Genomic DNA, 17,398 nt, shown 5'->3' with positions numbered 1-17,398 from the left:
TTTATATCCTAGCGTTTTCAGGCCCATGATTATGGGTGTTCTTGATTTTGATGATAACGTTATCATACGTGGAGATGGTAGCCTTGCAGCCACTGCTCCTAGCTCGGCTGCAGCACCACCAGCCGACGTGCCCTCGACTCCTCGTGTTCCTGTTAAACCTATACTTCCCGATCAAGATGACGGGCCTTCCGAAACGGGACGTCGAGAAAACCGCTGATATAAATCATCTGGTTATACGCTGACCGAAAGCAGGTCAGTCGAAACAGATTTATTTTGACAGTATTTTTATTACTTAATTGTGGACGTGTATTAATAACATTCCCACAGACATACTTACTGCGTTACCCATGCCACTTTCAAACTTTCTCTTGTTTACTTATTCCTTGCAAGACCACACATTCTTTTGAACCTTTTTATCTCATTTTATACGATTAATAAATTATTATCACGAGCATATTTTATGTCAGAATATTTTCCACAATCAGCCCTTGTGTCCCTATTTTTAGCAACAATTAAGTAAAAGGTCTACCTGAAATCATTTTAGTTTTCTTAGAAGTATCTGCAATCAGCTTTTCCGTATTAATATCAATAAAATTAAATGTGATTGAGAATTACCTTTATTAACGCGAATCAAATCTAAAGAGATTTCCTTACTATGTCTTATCATGAAATGATTGTATAATATTTCAGTCAAAATATTTTGTTGATATTATATCACTCATCAATGGAATGGTTATGCGATTTTTTTACTAGAACAATAGTTTTGTCTACTGTGGTCAATGCCGCGCGGCAACCCTTGTTCTTTCTGCCACAAAACCAGGTGGCTTTCACTCCAGTGCTTCTGTTATTCTTGTAATACCGACAAGAGCCCACATCCAAGACTTGTTTCCCACCTCTTGACACCGAAAACCTCGGAATATGAACACCATCTGAAAAAAGTGAATATTTTCGAAGAGATTTATTTCACCTTCACGATTAAATTCACGCAAGCAACGCAATTCAACGCAAATTACGAAAACATATAACGCTCTTTTTTAACAGTCAAAAATGTATCTTTAATCTTTTTCTTGGTTATTTACAAACGGCATGTATGTGTGGTTAAACTATAAATTAATACAAAAACTGCCAAACACAGTAAGACACACAATGTTTTCATTTACATATAAACCAAGATACGTTAGATGCCTATACTTTGTGCCACGTCCTTAACCTGATTAATGGACCTGACATTATTGTAAGTGGAAATGTTTTAATCAGGTCTATGAGTAGTGACTCATAGACCTGATTAAAACATGTCTTATGCTGCTGCTAAAAAATATGTGTTAGTTTAATGATTATGTTCAGCAGTGCCGAATTTGACAATGATGTTTCCAACAGTGAGAAGGCTTGCTCTGCACCTGGCACTGCTCCATTTGCAGCATCGCCAGTGCTTCCTCAAGGTGGCCGGGTCGACGTTACGCGAGCGGTATGGTATGTACCAGTTGTACCGGTAATCTTGGTACAGAAGCACCGGCTTGCCGAACCTCGATATTGAGAACACGACATCTAAAAAAATTGCAAAGTAATAACATTTTATTGTCACCAATATTAAATACTAAAATGATTACCTAACAGTAGACCCGTTGCCAGAAGTTGCTCCTAAGAATCAAGCCATTGCAAACGTACTTCGAGCCATTATGTGTAAAATTTTCATAATTTAGTCTGAACGATTTGCACGAAGCTTAAAATGGTCTTCACAAATAAAACGATTTGTAAGATTGCATTGCAGTTTAAACGTATATTTTAAAGGCACTTGTCAATCACGTTAATGATTATGTTTATTTTGGAAAGCAATAATGGCTTGTTCTGACGTGGTGACAGACGCTCTGCATCCATCGGAGCGGTATTTGCTGCAAGCCCATTGAGTCTTGGTACCTTTTGCATAACGCTGGTAATATCTGTACTGGCCCATCTCTATAACAGGCTTGCCAAATTTAGACCACGCAAATTTGGGACCTGTAACAAATATGGCGTGGACTTAAAATCATCAAGGTATGGTAAACTGGATCTTTTGTGTATTAAAATAGAATTCCCAAGTTTACAAGTATCTTCTTAGTTAAGTAACTGTAACTGAAGTTATTGTAACTGAACTGGATAATGGAGCTACATACATATTACAAGACTTATTTGTTCATACGGACTTGTTGCCAATAAGTAATGTAAATAATTTATTTGAATTTCTTATACCTGGCACATACCTATTCACTAATGTTCCGAAATGCGAATTAAGGAATAACAAACATTTATTATCTTTGAAAGCAATACCCATGTGGTAGTAACTATTTAGTAACATAATAGAACCTCAGAAAACTTTGGTAGGGATACTATCTGTACCTCGGTGGTTAAAAAAACAATATATGACATTCAGAAGTTTAAATATATTTTTAATCACAGAAATTCACAAAAATTTTTTGGTATGACATTATATCTAACACTTATAATAAAGACTAGCTTTAAATTACAGTACACCCTTGTCAAATCCGAGCAAAAGTATATCAAACTTTTTCATAAAAAGCTTGAAGTGGTTATAAAGAACACGAGTCACACAACTGCATATATCATTAGCTAACAGGACAAGAAGGAAAACATTGTCTATTTAATGAGTAGGAAGAGACAACATCAAATGGCTATCTTTGAGCGAAGCAAATTCTCAATGACTAGAATTCTATAAGTGGGTCCAGATCTGGCGAAAGCTCGTAAAATCCACTCCATTATTTATATGAAGTCCTTGCACCATATAACAGCGAATAGAGGAACATGAAAGAAGATGGCATGATACCCCAACCCAAATTGGGAAAGAGGATGATGATAGTGCAACCAACAAGCCAGTCCATTACGTTTCATTCGCCAAATCTGAACATTTCAGTACGTACTAAATATAAGTTACATCAATCCTTTTAAAAATTGGAATGGTTATGAATATTCATAAGTTTAATAATATGCTGGTATATAGAAATGGCTGATGCTCTGCAGCTCGTTGTAGTCTGCTTGACACAAACCCAGCGAGTTTTTGGCCCATCATCATAATCTTTTCGACAGCATCGAGTGTAGAATTTATACCCATCCACTATCATGATCGGCTTACCGGCTCTGGACGTGCTGAATATAATCTCTGAAAATGTGAAGCAATAAAATATTTGTAGTATGTTTAAAAACACACTCAAACACTAGTACTATTAATGCTAGCTTATAGAAATTATTACTTATTTGTTAAAGGATAAAGTGATGAATGGATGAATATTGTCTGAACAGGCTAAACGACGGCAACGGGGATACATTAAGAATATTTTTTTGAAAATAAGATAAAACATGTCAATCTTAAGACAGTTTATTAGATTCCAAGCACATATCCTTGCATACAACTCAGACGACAAGACGTTACTCACATATTAAGTTAAAATAAATTGACTAGCAATTAATTAAATTGTTTCAGTGGGTATGTGAATTTCTTGTTTTAATGATTTGTTGGTCCAAAGTGGTTAAAGATGCTCTACATTTCTTCGATTGCCATTGTGAACAAACCCAGGTGAAGAGGGGTCCTTTCGACGTACTACGTTGGTAGAAACGATAAGCACCGATCTGTATTACAGGCTTTCCAAATTTCGACTTTGTTAGGAATATTTCTAAAAATAAGAGAATTAAATGTACTTGTAATTCATAAGCAATAGCGATATCAGGTCAATACAATATTATTGCAAATAGATGTATGTAGTTCAACTACTGGAAAATTATAAGTTTAACATTTATCAACTTTAAAAAATAAAGATACTTAGAAATTTTTGAATTATTTTAATTTCATTACAAGATGTGCACAATTTAATTATTTTATATTTTTATTTTTTATTATTTTGTAAGAAGAGAAGAAAAGAAACACTTATATGTATTGTACTTTGTACATCTTAAGTTTAAGCAATCAAATTGTATTTAAGTAGATAGGAACAATTATCAGTTGGTTATGCTTATACCACAAATAAATTGAAATATTATAAAATGAGATTTAACTAACAATCATAAGAGGCACTGTACTTAATATTTTAAATAAAAATTCAAAATTCATAACACAAAGGTATACCTAATTACAGTTTCTTCCACATAAAAATAATGATGTGTTATCTATAAACAAAATAATAATAAAATAAAATAAATTTACTTAATAATAGCTAAAATTTAATAGTGGAGTTGTGTAAATGTATATTACATGTCTGTTCAACTTCTTAAAATATAAAACCATATGCTTCAAACAGTCTAACCAAGGGGTTTTGAGTTGCCCGGGTAACTGGGTTGAGGAGGTCAGATAAGTAGTCGCTACTTGTAAAGCACTGGTACTCAGCTAAATCCGGTAAGACCAGAAGCCGACCCCAACATAGTTGAGAAAAAGGCTCGGAGGATGATGCTTACCCTAATTGTCCTACTAATGATTATGTTGTTCAACTATTGCAAGGATCTCATCATCAAACGTTTTTATGGAAGATGGGCAGCCGTGGCACTTTCTCACACAAAGCCACAATCCTTTACGGCCAGTTCTGTACATGTTATGCTGATAATATCTGTAGTGGCCCCTTTGCAGCATCGGCTTCCCTTGCCTGGATATCGTTCTTACTATCTCTGAAATAAATGTAGCTTAAATAAACTTATATCAACCTAAGCTAGGCGACTACATAAATAAGCACAGTAACGATAGACCCATAAATATAAATAAAATAAAGCAATTCTTTTGTAAAAATATATTCCAAACATATTATAAAACCCAGGTTAAACAAAACAAGGTTATCTAGACATACTATTGTGTCATAACGTTTGTTAGTCTCCATCAGCCGTACGACAAAACATAAACATCTGTTGAACACTTGTCTAAAAAAACGTGTGGCTGTAAAACGCTTCTTATTTCAACGTCATAATGTGTCATTTTTTAGACACGTGTTCAGGAGACGTTTAAAAGTTTTTGTGGTACGACGGTGTCTAGATCTATGTAGATATTAGTTAACACCAACAGTAATTTGAATACTGTGGTCATTTAAATTATTTAGGAGAATATGGTGGTTGAAAAATGGAAACTTAGACTTGCCCAAATAAGTTGTTAATCCTTAGGATATTATATGAATGAATTAAAAAATCTAATAACAATAAATTTTCAAACTCACCAAACCACCTTATTGTTAGGAAAACTATTATAAACCTTTTGTTATAGCGTCTTAGGAGTTAAAATAACTATAATGTGTAGGGTTTCGGCTCTGATGGTTATGCGTTGCATTGATGCCGATCACGGTACCATTGAACGTCTTAATTGAAGACCTGCAGCCCTTGCACCACTTGATACAGATCCACAACACCTTAGGGTTCCCTTCTCGATAGTAACTGTGTTTGTAATACCTGTGCTCTCCCATCTGGATCATAGGCTTGCCTTTGCGGGATTCTATGAACTTTATATCTGTAAAACAATAGTTTTAAATGATAATTTGGTAAGTAATTGCATTTTGTGTGTGAGGTGGTGGGTTGAGGATGTTCAAAATGAAATAAAAAGTTATTGTTCTCGCACAATTTAAGTTTGTATCGGTGTACAGAGTTTTTCCAAAACGCAATGTTTCCATTTTCTTTTTAATATAGAAAAAAATAAAGAAAAAATATATATACATTTGATGCACCTTGAAAGCTTCTCTGGAATTCTCTCGGCCATTTATGTTGATTGCATATAATATTTCGTACCAAACCTTACAGCATCCCGGAACATCGCGAATCACTGCACAGAACCTGATGATTGGTGCACGAGAGTTAACTCCATCAGGGAGAACTACACCACTTCTTTGTTTGAAAGCATTTCAATTCCAATCCAAGCAATGTTTTCAGTGACGTCAATCCTTTCCTAGTACGGGTGGTTATGCGAGTCTCTGATGGTAACAACCTCGTTGTTGTGCATCCGTATGGCGGCCCTGCAGCCCGTCGCCCACCTGACACACACGAAGTAACACTTATCCCCCCTGCTAGTGCTGTGTAAGTTGAAGCGGAACCCCTGGTATATGATCACCGGCTTACCGTACTTTGATTTCGTGAAGATGAACCCTGAAAATGTTGTGAGTAATAAATTCAACAGCTTTTACGCCAATGCCGTTTGCTCATCTTTAAAGGATAGTTTCAATGCTTATTGGTTCAGTTTGGAATAAAAAAATAAGCTAATTTTTTTTTTAACTTTTTTTTATTACAAGTTACAAGCTTTTATTTAACTTGCAATATATGTATGTAAGTATCTATGTGTGTTCGGGTGGAATTTAACAACTCAATTTTAAGGCACTTGCAAACTTAAGGAAAACATGTACAGTATTAATATCTTCATATTCACGGGCTATATAAGTCAAAATTAGGTTTAGGTGTGCCCAAATCGCTTCAGGCGAATGTTCTGTAGAATCAGATAAAGTACAGAAGCATTGGGCTCTTTTGCCTTTCTTATACACGACACTGGTATGTAGGGATACTCAGTAGCTCCAAAATGGACGGCTTGAATTTCTTCATAAATTTTGCACGTGTAATTTTCGGAGAAATCGCAATGTATAATTATTTCTTTAGCCTATTGATTGTCTTTTGTATATTTGTACATGTTGAATTGATACATAATGTTGAAGGTGTGAGTTTTAAAGACTTTTAGTTCTGCTTCAAAAGCTAGTATTAAATTTTGATAATTTTCTGTCTTTGTTAAATTTGTCATTCTTTTGGACAAATTTTTCACTTTAGTGACTTAATTTTTCTTGTGTTCTACATTAACGGCTGACCTCTCAAACCAAGACACTTCATCATTACTTTTTGTCGTAGAAAAATCATAATTGATACAATTCCTTTCACAAGTCGCACATTTTGAATACATGAACTGCTGAGATTTTACATCACATACTAATGCGTCAATGAGATCGTCCAGTTTATAATATTCCTTTAAAACTTGGAGTTTTTTTAGGGCTACGAATTTAAATTCAATATTTGCATGCTTTCTGCATACACAAGTATCACGGTCTCTCGTTATTTGTTTTAACAGGTTTCTTACTAGCCTTATTTTTTTTTAATTTACGCCATTGCTTACGTCTTTTTTCTTTGTCTTGCTCAGATAATTGCAAAATCTTCAAGTATTTTCTCCGTTTCTCTTCTGCTTCTTTCTTTTTTCGTTCTTCCCATATTTCAGGTTTATTAGCTTTCATGCGCTCTCTATAATTTCGCTGTCGTTCAGCTGGTGTTAGTGGCATATTGCCTGTGAAGAAAAAAAAACATAAAAATTAAATATTCTAAAACAAACCCCACAGAAATTCATATACCCGAACTAAAGCCATGCCTAGGTAGGTAAGTAGGTATAATTATTTTTCTCAACTATTCCAAACTTATCCCATTATAATACATTATACCCATGTTGTTACCCGCAAATATCGATTGTATATTGATAGAATACATTTTCAAGTTTTATATTTTATTTGTGGATTGATTTTTATTACATTCAATTCCATGTCGTATTTTCGTAAAAATACCTTTACAGAACTATAAAATGAAAAGAAAAGGGGTAGGTTTGATTTGATACCTTTTTACCTCGGTACGTACCGAGATAAAAAGGTATCACTTCTGCGCAGATGTAGGTCAGAGCTCAAGATTCGTGCCGATAACTATACAGGTATTTGTACAAACTTAAAGTCTGTATCATGTGGACCCACAAAGAGTTGTGTTCTCAATACCTTATCATTAATGAGTGTGTCCCCTGCACCCAACGATAGCATCATCGACAGTCACCACCAGTCCCCGGCAGTCATAAGTGGATGACCACTTGACACACCGCCACGTACGCTTCCTAGACAGCTGTTGGTACAAATTGTACATGTGTCCCTGGTAGACCATCTTCGGTTTGCCGCATCTTGAATACGTAAACTCGACTGGAAAATAATAACATATTACCAGTTACACAGTAAATTGTAACTTACTTTAAAATATATGACCAATTTAACATTTCATAAAGAGGGCTTTTCAAAGCCATGATATTTAAATATCCACGGAAACAGATGCTCACTATTCTGTCTAATTTACCTGCTTGAGATCTAAACTAAACATGGTAAAAATCTCAAATTATTAATAGGATAATTATTTTCATTGATTAATTGCCGGTTCTTCCGCATGAGACTCACTGTTCACAACCGTGCAACTAGCTTGCAGTTTGGAAAGAGCTCGCATAGGCTTATTGGAAATAAAAAAAATACATTGACTTTGAAATAATAGACAATTTTGTTATTTTTTTTTGTATTCCACTCAAAAAATTGTAGGAAAAAAAAACATGTCACAAAAATATAACAAAAAATGAGATTCAAATAGGATTGCTGATTAATCGTGTAATTAGATCTTAATGCCAGCAAAAATCATTTTATTCTGTCTTAAAGTTCTGTATAATAAATAGTAAGAAAATATATGTATTTAATGATTATGATCGTCCCTTATCTTCACAATTTGCATGTTGACAGTGGTGATCGCTGCACGGCACCTGCGTTGCCAATGGTTGCATCGGAATATCTTCGTCGGCCTCGCTCCCGCGTCTTTCATTAAAAACCTGTTGCCTCGAAGCTCAATGATAGGCTTGCCAAAACACGACACTGTAAAAACTGGACCTAAAAAAATATTATTTATACAATAACAAACAATACGATACAAAATAAATTACTTTATTTCGTGAAACTTTTGTCTTTGTTGAAGGTGTTGCTAAGAGCATAATAGGGAATGCATGAAATAAAGTAGAAAATATGCATGCAATAAAGTAGAAAATATATTAAAAAAAGTTTTTTTTTTACAAAATGCCTTTTATAATAAATGAATTCAGTAAAAACTATATTTTTCTAAGATTATAACAGTATATATTTTTATGTACTAATAATACAGATTTATTAACAAATTATTTACCTACAGCTACTATTCTTAGTTATTTAATGGTGAGAATGATCATTACAGACTCGAATGACATCATAATCGACGGTAAGAACAGCTGCCCTGCATCCTTTGTACCACTTCGTGCATCGCCATCTCCTCTTGGCCTTATCAACTGATTCATATACCAGGTAGTACCGATCTCCTGCGTAGTCGATCACTGTACTGCCAGGACGAGCTGATGATGTCAGAACCACTGAAATATTAATAGGTATATACAATATTTTATATAATGATTAATATAAGGTACAGTAGATTGCACGTCAGTGGTAACTGTCATGCCCTTTAACTCGATAGTAATAAGTACGATTTTCCTATAAAACTGTTACCACTGACCTAAAGTTGACTGTACTAGTCTAGGTACATACGTACTCGTTCATACAGTTGGGTTTTTATTGATGAAATCTCTAGCAAAGTTAAGATGAAAAGGTATGGTAAAAAAAAGGCAGAAATTTATTAACATTTATAAAATTAAAAGGTTATATACAAATACGTTTAATTAATACTTTAGAATACACAGTCAAATTATGGTTTATTTATTTATTATGTTAAAACGGTTTACAACCTGGAACATGTTATAAAAGAATACCTACACATAAAACTTAATAAAATTGCAGAACAAAAGATTAATAAAACAAAAGGTACAATACAATTAAAATTAGACGATACAAACTAAATTATTCGTTCGCAGAGGCTGAGACAAAAACACATTATTATTTTATAATCATCAGCGAATTAATCACAGTTCGGTTCAACTAACGTGTTAAGAACAACGAATGAATATCTATCATTATTAAGTACACAACCTACAACTAGCTTCCGTAATTATCAATCACCAAAACACACCTTTTGGAGCTGACTTTATTTGAAATTTTCCTAAGGTATTCATGGGTGATTATGGCTATTACAGACGCGTACAACCTCGTTATAGATAGTCATGACTGCGGCTCTGCATCCCCTACTCCACTTGGTGCAACCCCACCTTCTCTTTTGATTCTTCAGAGATTGGTACATCAGGTAATACTTCTGCCCTGCGTAGATAACATGTGGAGTGCCTGCTCGAGATACTGTGAATACCGCTGAAAGGAGAAATGTTTCTTTATCCTCATTTTATATTTATTTAATGCCATTAATTTATTATATTCGACCAAAACTGTCAGGGAAATCAAGCGTGATGTAAACTTTGGCTTATCATGGCTTGGATTTTGGACTTCGTAATAAAAGGAGCTCGTCGCTAAATAGCAATTTCTTCCATGTTACGAAGAGCAGCTCAAGCTGTGCTTATATAGCCCCGTGTTATATATCCCGGCTGTCAGCAGTCAGCCAATTAAGGAATACCTGGTAACTGGGTTGTGTCACACTAAAATAAAACTACTTTTACGGATTTTATCGCGGTTATATTATATTATTTAATCCCGACGTTTCGGATCCTTTACAGCATCCATGGTCACGGGCAGACTAAGGTGTTGGTCGTCTTGATATATTAGTTACAAACAGCTACCCTACATTTTTGTTAATTATTATTGACAATCCGATTCACGCAAAACGAGCTCACTGTATCCTTAGGTCGAGCAGTTGTAGGCTTGGATTTTGATTTAATAGTTTAACACATATAATATAACCGCGATAAAATCCGTAAAAGTAGTTTTATTTAAATGTAATATTCGCGTGTCAGAAATCAATGTGTCACACTAGTTGCCTGAAAAGTTCAAAAGTTCAAGAACCACACCAGGGGGGTAGAACATCAAAACAGTAATTATAGGACCATATCACATCAGCCTGTAAATTCAAAATCATCGCTGGCCTCTAATAGTCTCTGGTTTCCATCTTTTTTCTTTTTTTTGTAGAAAAATAAAACCAAGATTTGAATTATGAAGATATATAATCGCTATAGTAAATTCAAACAGGTACTTGTGTATAACAAGGTTAAAAGGAAAATTTTAAATCTTCTGGTGATAAAAAAAAAACTTTTTCCAAAATTAAAAGCTTTACTTATTTTTTATGATTATGTTTATCATTTTTCCTCACAATTATGTCGTCAGAGGTATACATGCATGCCCTGCACCCAGTCTTCCATTTGGTGCATATCCATTTCTTTTTAGGTTTTGAAAGTTTTGATCCGATAGTTGATTTATTATAACTATAATTATTGCCGTTGTATTGAATCATCCGGTTACCGAATTTAGAAATTTTAAAACATGGATCTTCTGAAAAAAATAAACGTAAGATACCTGAACCCAGACTGTTATGTAATTTAAGTAATGTATGCAGAAACAATACGGCACAAATATAAATATGTATCTACTGGTAGATAATACATAACTCATGGTAAATAGTCATCGCATAAGTTAAAAAGGGTTAGTTGTCTGATGATGTTCCATTCATACAAAACAAAATTTAATTATAATTATTGTAAAACAAAATACTTTTCTTTAAATGTCAAATAGACGTATAAGCAACCGAAAAACATTGCACAAAAACATATCAGGAACAAAACACTCAATCATTATAGGAAAAAAATATATATAAAGCGTTCGCAGAAAAAAGCAATCATTTCGATTAGCAGGTATTATGACATTTTAGAGAGGAGCAGTGCATATAGCTATGTTATTAGCACTTCTATAAGTACTACAATAAACATAGTTGTATTCCCTATATCGAAGAAGATTGAAAACCTTTGCAATTGTATTTTAAATAGACTTAGCTTTAGGAGTAAAAAAATGCACCGAACACCAGTGCGAGAGAAGGAAAACTCGGAAAAAAAACCCTCTATCAACCCGTCTGGCCAGCGTGATAGCAGTAGGCTAAATACCTCCATGAGCAGCACAAAAAAGCCACGGCCCCTAGTTCCCGGCAGTCCCGCTATTCCCGGTCACGGTGGCGACCGTGGTTACGGTGGGACAGGGGGTGCGAAGAATCTCCGGGTTACGGGAGGCCACCAAAATAAACTGACTCTTGCGACGTACAACGGCCGCACGCTACGGCTTGACTCGCATCTGGCGCAACTCGAGGTGGAACTTGGGAAGATTAGGTGGCACATATTAGGGTTATGTGAAGTTCGAAGAGAGGGGGAGGACACCATAACCCTCGAATCAGGTCACCTAATGTACTTCCGAGAGGGAGACCAACAATCCCAAGGTGGCGTTGGGTTTCTGGTTAATAAGTCCCTAGCTGATAACAGTGGGCAGTGGGCTGGCCATATTAGCCGAAGAACCGATAACCGTTGGGGTAAACGCGTTCTAGAGTGGAGACCACGCCTCGGCAAACGTAGTGTAGGACGTCCTCAGGCACGGTGGAGTGATGACTTGCGCAAGGCGGCTGGCAGGAGCTGGATGCGAGAAGCCGAAAATCGATCTCAGTGGCGTGCACTTGGAGAGGCCTATGTCCAGCAGTGGACTGCTATAGGCTGATGATGTGATGTGATGTGATGATAGCTTTACTCGTGGCATATCCAGCCCTCAAAATGTTAAAATCTCAAGTTTGCCAGTCAATGGAAGCTATGTTTATCATGGCACTTTATGATCTGGTCTTCAATAGTGACGATGTGTGCTCTGCAGCCGTAGCACCACTTGGTGCAGAGCCACCTCCGCCGCTGCGAGTGAACCGAGTTGGACTTGTTCAAGCTGAACTTGTTATACTTGTACAGTATCATCGTATTGCCTCGGGACGACGTTATGAACACCGGCTCCTCTAAAACAGTTGTTATTACTTATTCACTCACGTAAAAGAGATAAACAACCACTGGTAAAACATTTTTATTTGTAAAAAAAACAGCATTTAAAAAATAGGTGTCAAAAACCTAAATCTTAAACTTCTAGTCTATAAGTCTATCACTATAAGTGAGTAATTTGTAATTCTTTCTTGTGTAAAGTTTTTGCATAAGTGTAAATATTCCACGGTATAAGTATTTAAAATTACATAAATGAATTAGTGATTATGAACATCTTTATAAGTGAAAACAACGTTATCGATGGTCATGACGGCGGCCTTGCAACCGTTGCCAGAATGTGTGCACATCCACCTGGCCTTGGGCCCAGAGGAACGATAATACTTGTTGAAACGATATCGGCCGAGCAGCATCACCGGTTTACCGTATCGAGATATCGTGAATATTGGTCCTGGAATACAAACACTTCAAATTATATTAATCAGGTTTTGTTGAGCACATCTATGAAGATAAACACAAAACTGTGAGATTTTTTGAGCATATACAGCATATGAAAATAAAAAAACGATGCTATTCGGACTCGTACATGAAGGGTTCCGTACCATTTACCTATCTAGAAAAAAAAACCTAAAATACGTTTGCTGTATGGGAGCCCCCTGAAATACTTACCTATATTATTCTAGTTTTCAGCGGCAACAGTTATATTATTATCTATGAAAATTTCAACTTTCTACCTATCATTGTTTATTAGCTACAGACGGACATTTCTAGTCTTGGCACAGACAACGGAAGACTCGGTAGAAATAGGGTCTTGTTTGACCCTTTGAGAATTGAGCCTCAAAGCTATATTGCACACGGATAATGTAAAGAAGTGAAATTGCTAAAAATCTTTATTTTAAGCACCGTGTTGTACATTGTTTCCGATATTTTAAAAAATATTTCATTCAGAAAACAAAAACAATTTTGAAACACATTTAACGTTTTATCAACAAATATTTCCAACATCACATAATCTGCGCTTCTTTGAAACGTGTAATTCAGTCATGATTATGTATATGTCGGGCTCTAAGGATAACATTGTTGTAGGTATACAAGGAAGCCTTACACCCTTTGGAACATTTGACGCATTTCCAAGAAGCTGTGTCTCCTTTACATTTACTGTACTTGTTATACCTGTGTCGACCCATTAGAATCACAGGCCTGCCATTCCTTGACTGCGTGAAAAAATATTCTGCAACAAAATGGAAGCAAAACTGTGAAGATGAGTAGAAACTCAACCGCTTCTTGATAACTTTGTATAGGAGAAAATAAATTTGCCCAACTCCGTTACCACCAATTATAATTTATTTAAAACCAACATTAGTACCTTACTTATAAGGTAGAATAAAGCTAGGTAACATACAATAAACATAAAACAATAGCATAAAACTTCAACTTCAACTTGGTTTAAAAAAATAATAGTAATAAAATTGAGGTGTACACAAAATATTTCCTTCATTTATTTTAACACATCGTAACTTCTCCCAAGATTGTATGATATTGACAAACAATGTTTAATACCATAACAAAAAACTTATCTCTTATTGATTATGCTAGTCTAAGATTTCCTGTTATAATTCTCTTGCAAGTTTGTCATATTAAATTTTATTTTATTGAAATATTTACATTAATAAATTTAGTTATTATTATTATATATTTGTTGTTTATATAGTTATTTATTTAGTTTGTCATATTATTTGTTTTTTATTTTTCCAACATTTGTTCTTCGATTGGCCCCTCTCGTCGTCTTCCCCTACTCTGCGATGTTCATGGACGTTGTTAATCTTGATGATACTGCCATTCAATGTAGTGATCCTGGCGCGACAGCCTACACTGGCCTTCACGCAGGCCCAGTGCACTTTAGGCCCCTTGCTCCTGTGATATTTGTTGAAACGATGCTCTCCAACCAACAGGACTGGGTTTCCACAGCGCGATACAGAGTAAACGACTGAAAATTTAAGTCAATGCTTTAAAGATCATTCTAATGATACCAAGTAACTATTATAACTATTATCTGCTAGCAGCTTAATATTAAAAAAAAGTTTTTAACGCGTAAGTTTATTTGTTCTAATATTTAAATACTGAATTTTGATACACGTTAGCATATATGATTCTTTCAAAAGCTTTTTCAACTTTTATCCTTTAACCATTCATTCTTTTTTCTAGATCTAGGCTAGTTTATACACTATACAATACATGTCAATAATTTTGTTCACAATAATATGAATATAAATAAATTCTAGAACTACATACTCGATTTAATCTAACAATACATGGATTGCTTAATGATTATGAGGAGTCTGTTTTATAATGGTGTCTCCAAAAGTGGTGATCGCAGCAGTACACTTCAAGGAATGAACTTTGACACAGGGCCAGCGAGCCCGGTATCCCTTGCTACCCGAACACTTGTTGTAACGATACTTGCCCAGTATTATCACAGGATTGCCACGAGTAGAAGTCGAATATATGGGCTCTGAGAACAAAATTGTATACATTAATTCACTGAAAAAAGGTATTTTCTAAAAAAATTAATTAAAATATGATAATTTAATGTAATAGTTTATTGAAAAACATTAGTTTAAAACAGCAACATTAATGATTATGTCCAAAGTTCTCAAGAACAATAGAATTGTCAACTGTTATAAGCTTTGCTGGACACCCAAGTTGTTGTTTAACACAAGTCCAACGCACTGAAGTGTTATTTTTTTTGCGATGTTTTAGATTGTACCGGTGGCCTTTCCATTCGATAACTGGTTTTCCACATCGTGATTCAGTGAATATAAACTCTGTAACAAACACGCTCCTTTTTAATCCACGACTGGAGACATTGTTTTTCTTAAAGTTTCACGAGGCTGAAGATCCATCGTTCCAAACATCCTACTCCAATCAGTTTGTTTAGAACAAGCAATAAATAGAATAAATTAATATTTAATAAAATCTGTTATTATGTGACATCGATTTTTATTCACACACACACACACAAAAAAATTGTCACACCAAATTAAATCGTAATCGATCTTGGTAAAGGATTTTATCAGGTACCAATAAACATATCTGAACAATTGATCCGTTGTAAAGACAAGAGTCGACATTTTGATAGTGTGATATAATCCTAAGTCTAGTAACCAGTAAATGAAAAGCACAATAAATGTTGAACAAAGTATCACAATATTGTAATGTAATGTACCAAAATGGGAAGTCACAACCTGTTTACATGGACGACTTAATGGTTATGTTCGTGAACACATCGTACAAAGACATCGTCCATAGTGATGATGGTTGCTTTGCATCCATAGCAGGCTTTGACACAGGGCCATCGGGCACGAGGTCCCTTGCTGCCACTCCACTTGTTAAAACGATACTTTCCTAGTAGTATCACAGGCTTTCCGTATCGTGACGTCGAGAATACAGGGCGGTCGTCGTCGTCTGTAATAAAACATCAAACTATATTCACATGTTTTTTCAGTACCTCTGTAATGTAATAACTAAGATAGCATGATGAGTAGTAAGTACATACTACTAGTGAACGAGGCGAGGTATAAAACAAGTACTTGGTATTTTTATTCCTTAATTCTTTATTTGTTTTGTCACTTTCCCTCAATTGTATATCATTAGATTAACATAATGAATGGCCTTATTGCTTATTAGAATTATTCAGCGTCTATACTTTAGCATTTAAAGAGCGACCCAATGACACTGCTTAGAGTGTTTTTATAAGAAGAGCGTGATTCTGTAAGAGGTGCTAGTACAAGCCATTTAAAACACATTTTTATGAACGACCACATATACAACAAATACTTACACATGTACATTAAATCATACTTAGCGTAACTAGATACAAATTCACAAACGAAAATAATGATAAGGAGCACTTAAAAAAGATATTAATGTAAGATATTAATAAAGATAATTTAAGTCACATACAAAATTCAAAATAGTATTATACATTACATTATTGCATCTATTTTTACATTTCAGGAATGATTAGGAAGCTATATATGATGAGTTATATGTATAAATTACAAAATGTAACACATTCAATGATTATGTGTATGTAAATACTTGACAATTTGACCGTTAATAGTGGTAGCCCTTGCCCGGCAGTTGTGTGGGAAAGCTCTCACGCAACGCCAATGGATCTTAGGAGGTGTCCCGCCGGGTGATACTCGATACCGGTATGTTCCTATTTGTAGGCACGGAAACCCTCGTCGTGTCTTCGTAAAGAATATTTCTACAATCAAAATAGTCATCAACGATATTAATCTATAATATTTTAATAAAGAGGAAATGTTTTTTATTTGGTAAAAGCTTCGCAACCATAGAACCGCTTTGAAAAATTATTTTACTGTTGGAAAGCTACATTTCCCGAGTAACATATGTATCGAAATAAAAAGCACCTATTAGTAAGTATTAAAATTAATTTATTCATGTTCTACATCTTAACCTAATGCGATAGACGGGTGTTAGTATTTTGCAATTATTATGGCCAGTTTCACCGGTTACTGATAGTCTCTGACAGATAGCATTAACTATCAGGTAACTAACTGCCATTTTATCGTTAAACCAGTGACACCGGGCCTTAATGTCCCCGTACTTTTAAAATTAAAGACGAAAAGTAAAATAATAAACAACATTATTTTTTGCATCAAGTATGAGAACGCATACAAATATATAATCGAAGTACTTTTATACAATCTGGGTGGTTCAATGATTATGTTCTGA

The 17,398-nt window shown here is 34.8% G+C and overlaps 1 protein-coding gene across 4 annotated transcripts in view; it reads right to left on the bottom strand.

The window, feature by feature from the left end:
* Positions 1-17,398, bottom strand: part of LOC124634364 (modifier of mdg4-like) — a 486,707-nt gene that overhangs the window by 377,296 nt on the left and 92,013 nt on the right. The window lies entirely within an intron of this gene.

This window comes from Helicoverpa zea, chromosome 11 (genome assembly GCF_022581195.2).
Source record: "Helicoverpa zea isolate HzStark_Cry1AcR chromosome 11, ilHelZeax1.1, whole genome shotgun sequence".
Classification (NCBI taxonomy): Eukaryota; Metazoa; Arthropoda; class Insecta; order Lepidoptera; family Noctuidae; genus Helicoverpa; species Helicoverpa zea.
The sequence above is the reverse complement of the archived record's forward strand: the minus strand, read 5'-3'. Positions and strand labels throughout refer to the sequence as shown.